Source organism: Nuphar pumila, chromosome 4 (assembly GCF_984573655.1).
Source record: "Nuphar pumila chromosome 4, dmNupPumi1.hap1.1, whole genome shotgun sequence".
In the NCBI taxonomy this organism is placed as follows: domain Eukaryota; kingdom Viridiplantae; phylum Streptophyta; class Magnoliopsida; order Nymphaeales; family Nymphaeaceae; genus Nuphar; species Nuphar pumila.
Window position 1 is genome coordinate 88,352,231 of NC_143252.1, and position 15,106 is coordinate 88,367,336.

Below are 15,106 nucleotides of genomic sequence, written 5' to 3' on the forward strand. Positions count from 1 at the left end.
GCCGTGACACTTGCTGTTATCTTCCTCGATGAAATAAATCTATTGTTATGATAAATCAGCTTCGCCCTTACCTTTTACAATGGATTCCGCCTTTTTCCACCATTTGAGCTTACCTTGCTTGCAGATTGGGAATTCAAGGAGTTCATCCAAATCAATGCACTCAGAACCAACCAATGAAAAATGCATCAATCGAAGCAATCGATCGGCTGTAGATGTCCATCAACATATAACCTTCAAATTGATCATGATTTTGATAATTGTTGAAATCCTGAGCAGTAATAAGTGAGAGTGTATGTATAGCAAACCGATCTTTTAACTTTATATAATCAATCCATCCCAACGAGGTGGACTCTCTCAACAGTTTGAATTCCCAGATTGATCCATCTCATTACAGTAATTCGATGGATCACCTTCAATAGTGATAAATCATTTCATAGCAGCAAAAATGAGCACATGGGTTCCAGCAAAATTAGTCCATTCAATCACCTGACAACGTGCCTAAACTACATCACCTGTATAGTCCTTCATAACAGTCTGTTGATAAACGATTTTCTGGACACGATTAATCGATTTGTTCATAACAGATAGACTGGTTGCTGCAAAATGGTCACTGCTCAACGAGACCAATTGGCAAGCGGTTATTAGAAGTTATGGATATATACATGGCCATAGATTTCAGGCAAATGAAAACCAATACCACGAGGGTGGGTATCATGCAATAAAGAAATACAGAATATGGATAAGAAGGGAACTAAGTAAATCACATTGAGTGGGATTCAATTCACAAGGTAATGCTGATTAATGCTAAACACATCAGATTGAATATGGTTCAATCTTTATAATAATCATCACCCAGCAGCTTATGTTGGGCATGGCCCAACCTCAAATCCCTATAACGTAAACAGACGAAATATAACGATGTAGAAGACAACAAACACTTGAAAGATAATATGTAAAATTAATATGGTACGATGAATCAAGCAGAAAGGAAGGATGATGATATATAACCAAGAAGGAATAAGATAGCGACGCAAAGTAGACTAATATACAAATATCTGATATACATAATAGCTTTGTCACGTAATTTCTGTTTAAAATACCCACGATTTCTTGCTAGGGAACAGGGAACAACATATTTTGCTGGGCTGGAGGTAAAGATGGCGTCTGTCTCAGCGGTTTACTGCATAATCTGTTAATGGCACATCTTCCCCATGTAGGATAAACATCCAAACAGCAAAGGAATAGTGAATGATTGAAGTCGATGTTACTGAATTGGACCAGCATTGCTGAAGATTCACAAATTTCTGTTATGTACAGAATAATAACAAAAAAAAAAAGGGAAAAGTAACTAATACAAAATAGCAGGGCAAAATCCATATAGAAGGAACTTATCAAAAAGGGGCCGATGAAGGCCTGCAGACTGCTAAGAAGCCAAGGCAAAAACCCAACTATTCACGGATAGATGGGAAACCAAAGCCCTTACGACCATCAAGATCCATCGATCGTTGATCCAATATTCAATCAATGGTTGAAATGGGGATCCGATCAGCGATTGATTATCAAAGCAAAGATCAATTATGTTGGATCTGGATGGGCCGATACATGATAACATAACATAGACATTATCTACAGAATGTAGCAGATTACTAATGTGAAATTGGAAATCAGAGCTGATGAGCAATCAAAATAGGAATTCAAAATTAGATAAGGCCACCCAAACAACATTGATCATAAAAAAAAAAGTAACCAAAAATTTAACATAACATAGAGATTAAAATGGAAAATAAAAGAGACTATCGAAATCAGAGATTCCCCTTTGCTGTAGCAACAGGTGGGTCGATACTGCTATATGCAGATCGACCCTACCTTCCATGCCTTGTGACAAAAAGAATAAGAAGAAAGAAACACTGTAAAGAAAGGAATATTTCAAGAAAAATCAGAAAAAAAGAAAAAAAAAAAGGGGGGGGGGGGGGGGAGGAAGAAAGACTTATCTCGGTCATAGGTACCTTCAACCATAGATGGTGTGCATCCTTCTCATTGCTGCAGGGATCTAAACCGCGGATGGCTGGAGCCGATCGAGTTCCTTGGCAGTACCTCTGTAATGGAGCTGGCTTACCTCAGTTGATGGAGAAAGCCAGGGGAAGAAGCAAGAAGGGGATGATGCAGAAGAGAAGAATCGTAAAGGGGAAGAATGGAAGCCGATTGTGAAGAGGGTGCGGGGGTGAAGAAGCGGTCGTCAATGGCTGGGATGATAGATCGGCTTCCTTCCACTGATCAGGAGGGTGAAAACCAAGATAATGGGAAGGAGAAAAGACGTAGAATAGGGTAATGGTGGGGTGAAAGGTGGTGCCTAGGGTTTCCTCATCGTGCCCCTTTTAAGGAGGGGGACGAAGGTTCGGGAGGGATTCGGTTAGAGATCGACGGGAGGAAAGGGGGGCGATCGGTGGAAATGGAAGGTGGAGATGGAGAGAAGGAGGAGTGCAATGGGTAATGGAGGCCGAAAGGGAGAGAGGGGAAAGTGGCGAGAGTGAAAGAGAGGGGGGGCGATTAGGGTTTATTTGTGAATTTTTTTTGGTTTTTTCCCAAAAGAGGCTCTCTTAACAAATTTTTTCATAAACATGGTTTAAAAAATGAGTTTTTTAGCAAAATCGATTTTAAAAAGTTTAAACTCATTCATTTTTCTTGAAAATTTTCCATTTTTTTTGGTTTTTGTGTTAATTTTCAATTTTTTGTATTTTTAGAATAAAATCCTAAAGTTTTGTGAAAAACAAAGATTAAAACTGATTTTTTTGTGTTTTTGCAAAAAATATTTACAAAAGAGAATTTTTCTGAGAATTTTAAAGCCATTTTGAGAAAATTTCTTCAGAAATGGGTTTGGATCCGGATTTTGAAGAAATATGGATTTAAAACACTGAATTCGGATCTGGAATTTATTTTGAATATATCAGTGTGAAATTTAATCCAGAAAATCTAAAGAGATGACTTGATTTTCTCAGAAAACGGGGTTAGGGGCAAAAAGGGTCATTTTTACAAAACTTTGAAAAATTTGGGGTGTTCACAGATGCCCCTCTTTGCTACTAAGCCGGTTGAGAGCCGAGCTTAGTGGCAAAGACAACACTCCAAATTTTGAAAAATGCCCCAGTCAGTAGGTCTGAACTGGGTGTGGAAGAATTATTTTTGAAAATATGATTTTTCAGGCTTTGAAACCTTATCCTGAATGGTTTTGGGGAGACGAAATCCTCGAAAATGATATGATTGAGTAGAAAATGAGGAAATCGTGATGGGACTTTAGATGGAAATTCTGAAATGGTGGGAAATGAAAATCTTGATCAGGTCTCATGGGTGAGACAAGATACTCTTTTTGGAATGATTCAGGTTTAGCCCTTAACCTGGATGGGACGAAGATATATCAAAAATGAATTTGGAAATGAGGAAAGGAATACATGAGTACCTTGATGGGACATTTTGGAAAAGGCCTTGTGAAATGAAGCTCGAGTATGATCCTTTCTTGGAGGAATATATGAAGCATGGGTTCCTTGATGGGAAGAACCATGGTGGGACTCGAAGAAAACATCTCGTCAAAAACGAGGAATCTCATTGGAATGTGACTCAGGTTTAACCCAAACCTGTAAGGAAGATACCTCGCGAAGCGAGGTTCCAGGTTAACTCTTAATCTGGATAGGAAATCTACCATATGGGTTTCTCAAAAATGGAGAAAGCACGATGGGACCTTCGGAATTTGGACGAACAAATCCGAGAGGGGTTTTTGCGAAAGGAGGAAATATAGAGTCCCTAAAGCTTTGAAAAGGGGAAGAAATTGGGCGTCTCATTGCTGAGACTGAAATAGCTTTTGAAATTAAATGATCTTTAGCAAATGGTTCAGGTTTGACCCTTATCCTGAGTGGGGGAAATCTACCATACAGGTTTCTCAAAAATGGAGAAAGCATGATGGGACCTTCGGAATTTGGACGAACAAATCCGAGAGGGGTTTTTGCGAAAGGAGGAAATATAGGGTCCCTAAGGCTTTGAAAATGAGAAGAAATTGGGCGTCTCATTGTTGAGACTGAAATAGCTTTTGAAATTAAATGATCTTTCGCAAATGGTTCAGGTTTGACCCTTATCCTGAGTGGGGGGGAAATCTACCATACAGGCTTCTCAAAAATGAAGAAAGCACGATGGGACCTTCGGAATTTGGACGAACAAATCCGAAAGGGGTTTTTACGAAAGGAGGAAATATAGAGTCCCTAAAGCTTCGAAAAGGGAAAGAAATTGGGCGTCTCATTGCTGAGACTGAAATAGCTTTTGAAGTAAATGATCTTTCGCAAATGGTTCAGGTTTGACCCTTATCCTGAGTGGGGGGAATCTACCATACAGGTTTCTCAAAAATGGAGAAAGCACAATGGGACCTTCGGAATTTGGACGAACAAATCCGAAAGGGGTTTTTGCGAAAGAAGGAAATATAGGGTCCATAAAGCTTTGAAAAGGGGAAGAAATTGGGCGTCTCATTGCTGAGACTGAAATAGCTTTTAAAATCAAATGATCTTTCGCAAGAAATTTCAGGTTTTGACCCTTATCCTGAGTGGGTCGTCCAAACAGAATTTCTTCAATGAGAAAAACCATGATGGGACAGGAAGAGATACTTCTTCTGAAGGAGGCAACTCTTCCGGAAAATATAAACAACGTTAGGTTGCATCAAAATGGATATTGAATGTTTATTTTATTCTTGGAATAGCTAGAAAATTATGCCAATAAGATAAAATCATAGTAGATTCAAACGCTTCTAAATGTACACGTATGCGCAGAGATATTCCCTCTTTTACCTAGAGTATTTCCTCCAATGAGGTTAACTCCTCAGTTCTAAGAGTCAAATTCAAAATTTTAGCACTGATGATTTTCTTCAAGGAAGTTATCCATTTCCCTGATATGAGAATAAAAGAAATATTCTTAGTTTCATAAAAGCAAGTAATAAAAAGATATTGATGAAGGAATTTTACATGAGAAAAGATGACTTCTGACAACTTTGGCAGTTAGATATCTGGGTGTTTTTCCCTACGATGGTCTTTTTGCACTCTTTTTTGAGTCATTGGGCTTTTCTCGGTTTTTCACATCATCCTTCATTTTGGATGTCCTGACTTTTCTCTCTTCTTTTTCAGGGAAGGGTACGTCACAAACTCCTTCATCTTGGAGATGCTCTGATCCTTCTTTCTCTCAGGGATTATATGTGATGACATTGGCTCAAAAAGGTCTTCAGATGACAGCAGAAATCAAATACTTTTAGGGTTTGTTGGTAGGTTCATCGCATCTGCCTTCATCTCAATAGTGATCCGAACTTTCTCTGGAAGGATCCGTCACAAACTCCGTCATCTTGGAGATGTTTCAAATCCTCTTTGGCCCCAGGGATCCACTCGCTTAATTTGCCTTCATCTTGACGACAATTGAGAGATCCCTTTTGCGGATATTTGATTGCAACTTTTTAAACGACAATGAGAAGATATGGGTTGAGTGGATTCTTTTATAGCTCCAGATATTTCCACTGCCTGATTGCCATAAAGTCATTTTAAAACACGTGCCATAGCCAAGATCAATATCAATTCGCTTCTGGCTTTTCAACATCATTGAAGATTTCTTTTAATTGATCATATCGAGGATATTTCTTACATCCTTTTGGTTGATCAACAGGAAAAGATTTGAATTTTACCTCTTTTTCGCAAAAGTTTCACCTTTTGAAAGGAAATACAGGAGGTAATCTGAGAAAATTCTTTTTGTGTTGTAAGAATATTTAGAATCAACAAATGCTTTTAGCAAATTGGCAAAGTTTTCATGAATTCTTTGTGAAATAATCACTCAATAAAGATTTTGATGAGACCTTGAGTCGCAATTTCTTGATTTTGGAAATACATGACCAGCAAAAGCTGGAACCTTTGAAATACATGACTAGCAGAAGCTGGAACGTTTGAAATACATGACCAGCAGAAAGCTGGAACGTTTGAAATACATGACCAGCAGAAAGCTGGAACGTTTGAAATACATGACCAGCAAAAGCTGGATCTTTTGGAAATACATGACCAACGAAAGTTGGATCTTTTAGAAATACATGACCAGTGAGATGCTGGATCTTTTGGAAATACATCAGATTTAAGTCAGATCTTGAATTTTTGTAAAAGGAAAGAATTTGATCAAAGCACTGAATTTAGAAGGTTACCGGCGCGAGAACCGGATTTTCCAAATGAGCTCAACATATGATTGAGAATTTTGAGAAATAAGATGAGCTAGGAAAGTAAAATTTTGATGAAAGATTCTGAATTCAATGGATCGTCACATCCTAACTGTGTGGTGGTCTGTTTTCAGGATTTATCTCATTATCCTGAACTGGGAAGGAAGGAAAGAAATATCTCGTCAGCAAGAGGCATCAGGTTTATCTCTTAACCTGAAGGGGAAAAAGAAATGGTGGATTTCCAATGCGAGGATTGGATTCAAAAGGAAGTCCTGGTCGGAACTCAAAACTTCGAACGAAAAATAATAGAAGAAAAACCCGAGTTGAGACTCAGAAAAGAAATGATGGATTTCCAATGCGAGGATTGGATTCAGAAGGAAGTCCTGGTCGGAACTCAGAACTTCGACTGAAAATAATAGAAGAAAAACTCGAGCTGGAACTCGGATTTCCAAAGAAATGAAGGATTTCCAATGCGAGGATTGGATTCAAAAGGAAGTCCTGGTCGGAACTCAGAACTTCGACTGAAAATAATAGAAGAAAAACCCGAGCTGGAACTCGGATTTCCAAAGAAATGAAGGATTTCCAATGCGAGGATTGGATTCAGAAGGAAGTCCTGGTCGGAACTCAGAACTTCGACTGAAAATAATAGAAGGAAAACCCGAGCTGGAACTCGGATTTCCAAAGGGATGAAGGATTTCCATTGCGAGGATTGGATTCAAAAGGAAGTCCGAGTCGGAACTCGGAACTTCGACCGAAAATAATAGAAGAAAAACCCGAGCTGGAACTCGGATTTTCAAAGGAATGATGGATTTCCAATACAATGATTGGATTCAAAAGGAAGTCCTGGTCGGAACTCAGAATTTCGACTGAAAATAATAGAAGAAAGACCCGAGCTGGAACTCGGATTTCCAAAGAAATGAAGGATTTCCAATGCGAGGATTGGATTCAAAAGGAAGTCCTGGTCGGAACTCAGAACTTCGAACGAAAGAATAAAGGGAGAAGCCCGAGTGAAAACTCGGGTTTTTGACAAGAGATTGAGTTTTGGAAATATGTCAGTGCGAGGACCGGACCTGGGATTGAGAATGACCATTTAGGAGACTGAATGATCTGATTGCCCCTTTATCTTGATTGGAGAGAAAATAACATTTAAAAGAACAAATGAGAAGATATAGAAATTGATGGGAGATTTGACGAAAGAGAAGAATCAAGGAATTTTTATGGAAATAATTCTCACAAGTAGCATTGTTGCTCCTATGAGGGGTTTCAGGATTATCCCTTATCCTGAATGGAAAATAGAATAGGCATTTTGAAGAGAATTTAGAAAAAGAATGATTCAGGTTTATCCCTTAACCTGAAGGGGAAATGGAGTAGACATTTGATGAGAATTTAAGAAAAGAATGATTCAGGTTTATCCCTTAACCTGAAGGGGAAATAGAAGATTTTATGAAGAGATAACCTGAGACTTGAATTTAGAAGGAATATGACAAGATTTAAAATTTATGATCTATGATTTAGATGGACTAGGTATGTGACGGGGAATATAAAAAGAATAAACTTTGGGGAGACAGAAGGATATAGAATTTTGAAAAAAATGTAGAACATTTGAGGAATTTGATTTATTTTTGTAAAAAGACTTCTCACAGGTAGCATGGTTGCCCCTATGAGTGATCTCAGGATTATCGCTTATCCTGAATGGAAAAAAAGAATAGAATTTAAGAAGGTGAAGAGAATTTGATATAAATTTAGAAAATCAATAATGATTGACAAAACTTGTATTTACAAAAAGAATTCTCGTAGGTAGCATTATTGCTCCTACGAGGGGTCTCAGGATTTTCCCTTATCCTGAATGGGAAGAAAAAAAAATAGAATTTAAAGAGAAATTGATATAAATTTAGAAATCCATAAAGATTGATAAAACTTGTATTTGCAAAAAGAATTCTCATAGGTAACATTGTTGCCCCTACGAGAGGTCTCAGGATTATCCCTTATCCTGAATGGGAAAAAGAATAGAATTTAAGAAAATTTAATGAAGGGAAATTGATATAAATCTAGAAACTCAATAAAGATTGATAAAACTTGTATTTACAAAAGAATCCTCATAGGTAGCGTTGTGGCTCCTACGAGGGGTTTCAGGATTATCCCTTATCCTGAATGGAAAAAAGAATAGAATTTAAGAAGGTGAAGAGAAGTTGATATAAATTTAGAAAATCAATAAAGGTTGACAAAACTTGTATTTACAAAAGAATTCTCGTAGGCAGCATTATTGCTCCTACGAGGGGTTTCAGGATTATCCCTTATCCTTAATGGGAACAAGAATAGAATTTAAGAAAAATTAGCGAAGGCAAATTGATATAAATCTAGAAAATCAATAAAGATTAACAAAACTTGTATTTATAAAAGAATCCTCATAGGTAGCGTTGTTGCTCCTACAAGGGGTCTCAGGATTATCCCTTATCTTGAATGGGAACACCTCGGACAACGAGGGTCAGGTTTATCCCTTAACCTGAGCAGGAAACACCTCGGACAACGAGGGTCAGGTTTATCCCTTAACCTGAGCGGGAAACACCTCGGACAACAAATGTCAGGTTTATCCCTTAACCTGAAAGGGGCACAAAGAATATTTAGAAAATACCTCATGGGAGAGAGGCATCAGGTTTATCCCTTAACCTGAAAGGGTGATGGATTGATAAAATTTAATGGTTTTGAGGAAATATTGATAAATTTGATAAAACTTGATAAAATTGATGTAAACTTGATAAAAATATGAATAAAATGAATGAAACTGATAAAAATATCAAAATCAACTGAAGATTTATAAGATTTGAAAAAAAAAAGAATTTTCCTGATCCTGCCTACATATGGGATCTTGAAGAAAAATGTTTATTAAAAGATAAGTGAGAAATCATTTTTGGGAAGAAAATTCATTTGTAAGAAGAATGATCAGTACGAGATCTGATCCTTTTTAAAAAAAGAGAGTCATCATGAGAGATCATCATGAGGTTTGATTTCGAAGATAGTGGTTTAAAAAACCAAAAATTAAAAAGAGAAAACAAAATATGAGGGGATGATTTTGAAGACAAATGGTTTTCAAAACCTAATTTGAAAAAAGGAAAATCAACATGTTATAGTTTATTTAAAAAGGGATTTAGATCAAAATATTTAAATTTTCGAAGAATTTTGCAGAAATTTTATGATTTTGAAAATCCTCATAGGCAATATCATTTCTCTCATGATGGAGGAAAACAAGTTTTGAAAATTAAAGGATTTAAAAAAATTTGAAAAATAGCAGGCAGGATCAAAAAGATTTTGAAGAAATCAGAAAGAAAAGGCAATACACCTGGGGTTTAAAAAGAGGAAATTTTGAATAATATATACCCAGGGTTTTGGAAAATATAAGGAAGATATATATACATATACATATACATATACATATACATATATAATATAATTCAATCACAGACATACAAGCGAGGATGCAAAAATAGCACTCCCTAAAGCTGACTCTATATGTAATATTTGAAATGGCTTGTAGGACCTTAATCCTAACTCTAAGATTTATATCATCTGATTCCAATCGAGGTACGCCGATATACTCAAGCCGAAGCTCGAAGTACGTGGCATAAAATATCTCTTCGGTTCTAAGGTAATGGCTTCCCAACATCCTTGAGCACCTACCGATATACCTCGGACTATGGCCCTTAGGTACGTGGTAGGGGGGCGCGAGCCCAAATAAGTGGTCCAGTTGTGAGGCTCTCTCCCGAACTATGGTTCAGTGAGACAGCCTAGCAACGTGAAGACCGGGACAATATAGGTAAGGGATGTTTTCAAAATATGATCAACATGCAATAAAATCAGAAGGCTCTAATGCAAGTCCTAAAGAGAGATTTAAATCAAGAGAAGCATACACTTGCATATATTGTTTGCATTCAATCCCTAAAATTGAGGAGAGTTGTATTTAAGACCTAGGTCTAATGTGAACATGGATATAATCTCCTCAATATGGTCCTACCAAACCATACTTAGATCCTATATGCAATGATGTCAGCTTAGGGCAAAGTCTAGGCTCCTAAGGTTTGCATGGAAATGTAGCTGACATATGTTAGAATAAAGACTTAGATTATATAAAAGCAAAGCAAAGGCATAGATTCAATTGGATGAAGACGAGTCCCATCACGGTCGCCAAAACTGTGATCATCGCAAAATTTTTCCTCCCTTGTGGTTTCTCTCTCTTCCTTCTCTTTTCCTTTTCTAACCTCTATTTTCCTCTTTTTTGAAGGGAGAAGAATAAAAGCGAGAAAAGAGAAAGAGAAAAGAAAAGAAAGAAAGAGAGAGAAGAGGAACTATTTTGCGGTTTTTCACTTGACATTTATTTGAAAATGTTTAGAAAATAACTCGCCTCCGTTTTGAAAATTTGCAGGAAAAATGGAGAGACGGGATTCGCTCGTCGGTACGAGGTTTGATCGTTCCTGGCGCCTTTACCAGGGGTAATCGAACCAAGGATCGAAGCTATGCCTTTTGCTTTGCCTAAATATAACCTAAGAATTTATTCTAAAGATTTAAATGCACAAAGAATCATGCTTGTGCGATGCAAGGATGAATGCTCTTTCGAAAATTGATTTAGAAATTTCCAAGTATTCTGAGATGAATCTTGGCAAAGGAGTGAAGAAATGATTTAATCTAACTTAAAACTTTGAGATAGATCAGAGAAGTTCTAAGTTTTTGAAGTAAATCAGAGTTGGAAGAATAAATGAGAAAGAATGATTTGAACTTTTAAAAATGAAATTTTAAAGTCAGAAAGGACTTTGAATTTGAACTTTGGATTTAGGAGGGGAAATGAATACTTGAGACGGAATTGAATTTAGATTTTGAAGTTTGGAATTGGAATGGACTGGGAAAATCAAATGGCGTTTAAGAATAGAAAATGGATTTAGGGAGTTCGGATGAAATCTAGAAATTGACTTGGATTTGAAATCTAGATTTTGAATTTGAGTTGGATCTCAAAATGGACTTAAGGTCTGGAATCTGGGATCCGATGTAAAATTGGGTTCCGGATTCTAAGATGGATTTGGATCTGAAGTCTGAGATCCAAAATGTGATTGAATTCTGGATCTTAAAATGGAACCGGATCTGAAGTCTGAGATCCAATGTAGAGTTTGGATTCTGGATCCTAAAGAGGAATTGGATCTGAAGTCTGAGATCCAATGTAGAGTTTGGATTCTGGATCCTAAAGGGGAATTGGATCTGAAGCCTGAGATCCGATATGAATGTTGAATCCTGGATCCTAGAATGGGTTTTGGATATGAATTTGAGATCCAAAAAGTGGGGATTTATATTTGGAAATCTGGATCCAAATTGGATTTAGGATTAAATTAAGAAGATGAATCAAGGACTTCCAAGTTTAAATTGAACTTGGAAAATGAATTTTAGAATTTGAATCTTGAACGTACAAATGAATTTCAAAGTTAAATTGGATTTAGAATTTGAAATTTGAAATATAAGATGATTCTGAAGTTTCAAAGTCAAATGGGACCTTGAAATTGGATTCTTGAATTCTTTTTGAGAAATAGAGTTGAATTTGAATTTATGAATGGGGTTTGATCTGAGAAATGAAGGAAAGAATTACTTGGATTTATGAAAAAGAATTTAAAAATATGATGCAATTCTATCTAAATGATGAATGAATTTAAATTTTTGAAATTGGATTTTGAAAAGTTATTCCATTCTTTAAATGAATTAAAACAAGATTGAAGACATAATACATCCTTGACTATGGTCATTGAATGTATTATATAATAATCTATATTTAAATTCAAGAGAAGAATAAAATACATTTGGTGGTTTTATAGACTTTAAAATGAAATTAACTCTCAATATACCCTGACTATGGCCATTGGTATATATTTTGAGTCAATTTTAAGTTAAATTCTAATAAAAGGAGAAAATATTTAAGGAAATATGATGAATTTTGAAAATGGATCCAGTGTTATTTCGTAAAAGATAAAAATCCTAAGTTTTGTCCACACCCTGACTATGGCCATTGATGTGGATCATCAACTTAGGATTGATTTACCTCTTACAAAGCGGTGCACCATTCGTGTTCCCATTTGTGAGATTTTGGAAAATAAAGGTGAAAAATATAAGAACAAGAAATTCATGATACTTATAATGCTCATTCATTCTATCTAAAAAGCTGGAAATTTGAATATTTATTAACATCTGGCTTATTACAATGTTGAAGTTGAAAACATCGAAAACTTTCTAATTTCAAGCTTCTTTCATGTTCCTGCAAAAACAGAGTTACCACTAGATGTATGTAGGAAACAATTTAAATAACACTACTTTGGACCTAAGGTGCAATTGGTGAAGTACTCATGTGTATGAAATGCAAATGACAAAGTATGCACTAGAATTATGTATTGAGTGTATATTAGAACCTACATGTAACATCCTAAAGTAATGATGAAGTTCAGATTTGTTGAAAGATATGAAAGAGTATCCTGAATTAATTAGGATATACATACTATCTAAATGAAAATATGACATTCTAAACTGCTGGGAAAGTGGAAGCTGACATATATACATGATACCCCAAATTAGTAGTAAGATAAAATGCTGAGTGGGGTGCCATATGCCGTGAGCTGGATGCAAATCCAGGTGGTACAGCGATGGAGAGGCTAACAAGGGCTGGGGAATGGGAAATGTAGTGGTGGCTTAAGATATATCTGTGACTTATGATGTGCAATGACAATGAATGGGTATGCATCAGGTGGTAATGTGCAACAGCGAAAGGGAAGTAGGGATACTATGTGGTTGCTATGGTGAAGCTTCATGCTGCAGTGGTGTTGACAGGTAATAGGGAAAAGCTTCAGTAGTTTGTGTAACGGAAAGCTAATGTGGATTTTGACCTAAGGTGATGGGAAATGAATGATATTAGGTTGGAAAACATAGGCAAATTATAACACAGGTGGAAATGGATGCAGCAAGTGGTAGCTGATGCCTAAGCGTAGATCATAGAAATGCCTTATGGAATGCTGTAGGGATATGTAAGTGACATTAAGTATATCACAGAAAGATGGATACACAGTCAAAAAATGATAGTGCTAAAAGGGCAATATGGAAACCATAAATGTAAGACAATCGACAAACTGCTTCCAATAAAAAAAAACGACTCCTTGTACCTTGGCCTCTGCAGGTGCAACTTCTATAACATTATGAGAATGTTGGCGCAGGTATTACAAAGAGACCAGCGGGCGCATGTTCACATGGTGGGATGATACATTTTCAGGATCAAGCTATAACACATATGGGGAATTTGCGTATACCTTTGCAAAAAGGCAGATGTATGTAAAACACACATATCAAAAGAAAATACAATTTAACAATTTTGATCCTGTAACACAAAAGGCCAATATACAGATGGACACACACATATGTAGCTGAAAAGACTTAAAGGAATTCTGTACATTAGCAAAATCGAGCACTAACATATGATTAATGGAGATAAACAATATGCTTTCAGCACTCTGTACACCCCTTTTACTGAACTTACCTTCCTAATGGTGACAAAAATGGCGATTAAACAAGAGAGTGTCTGGCTTTGAGGGCCTCTTTTGCTGAATTCAGAAATGGAGCTGTGAAACCGAACTTGCGCTGGAGATTTTCTGCATCACATTTAGCTCTCTAGAATACTTCCCTTCAGAGCCTTGCCAATCTCGCGAAATAGGATTCAACGACTTTTGTTGGAGATTGACCACACACAGTCGACTGATTTGCTGCAAGCAATCAAAAGATGGCAATGTTGTAAGCAGAGCATGACTCCATACAATATAATGATCTCCACTTACCAAGTAACTCCTTTTCAAAGACAAATCTGCAAAAACACAGCAGAAAACGAGCATGGCAGAGTACAAAAGAGATTAGGATCACAAAGAAAAAAAAAAATACTCAGGAGTCTTGCGCATGGTGTCAGGTTCAATATGTCTTGGAACTAGATCGAATTGAAGAAATTTCTGCTCCATCGACTCCCCACTCTCCATTATGGTAGCCAGGTTACCGCAGCGATAACAATAATTCGGAGCACTGAAAACAATCACCACATTCTTATCCTGACACAAATTAAAACCTTCCATCACAAGCTGGTGAGCTCTGATAATGTTGACTCCAGCCATGACACTTGCTGTTATCTTCCTCGATGAAATAAATCTATTGTTATGATAAATCAGCTTCGCCCTTACCTTTTACAATGGATTCTGCCTCTTTCCACCATTTGAGCTTACCTTGCTTGCAGATTGGGAATTCAAGGAGTTCATCCAAATCAATGCACTCAGAACCAACCAATGAAAAATGCATCAATCGAAGCAATCGATCGGCTGTAGATGTCCATCAACATATAACCTTCAAATTGATCATGATTTTGATAATTGTTGAAATCCTGAGCAGTAATAAGTGAGAGTGTATGTATAGCAAACCGATCTTTTAACTTTATATAATCAATCCATCCCAACGAGGTGGACTCTCTCAATAGTTTGAATTCCCAGATTGATCCATCTCATTACAGTAATTCGATGGATCACCTTCAATAGTGATAAATCATTTCATAGCAGCAAAAATGAGCACATGGGTTCCAGCAAAATTAGTCCATTCAATCACCTGACAACGTGCCTAAACTACATCACCTGTATAGTCCTTCATAACAGTCCGTTGATAAACGATTTTCTGGACACGATTAATCGATTTGTTCATAACAGATAGACTGGTTGCTGCAAAATGGTCACTGCTCAACGAGACCAATTGGCAAGCGGTTATTAGAAGTTATGGATATATACATGGCCATAGATTTCAGGCAAATGAAAACCAATACCACGAGGGTGGGTATCATGCAATAAAGAAATA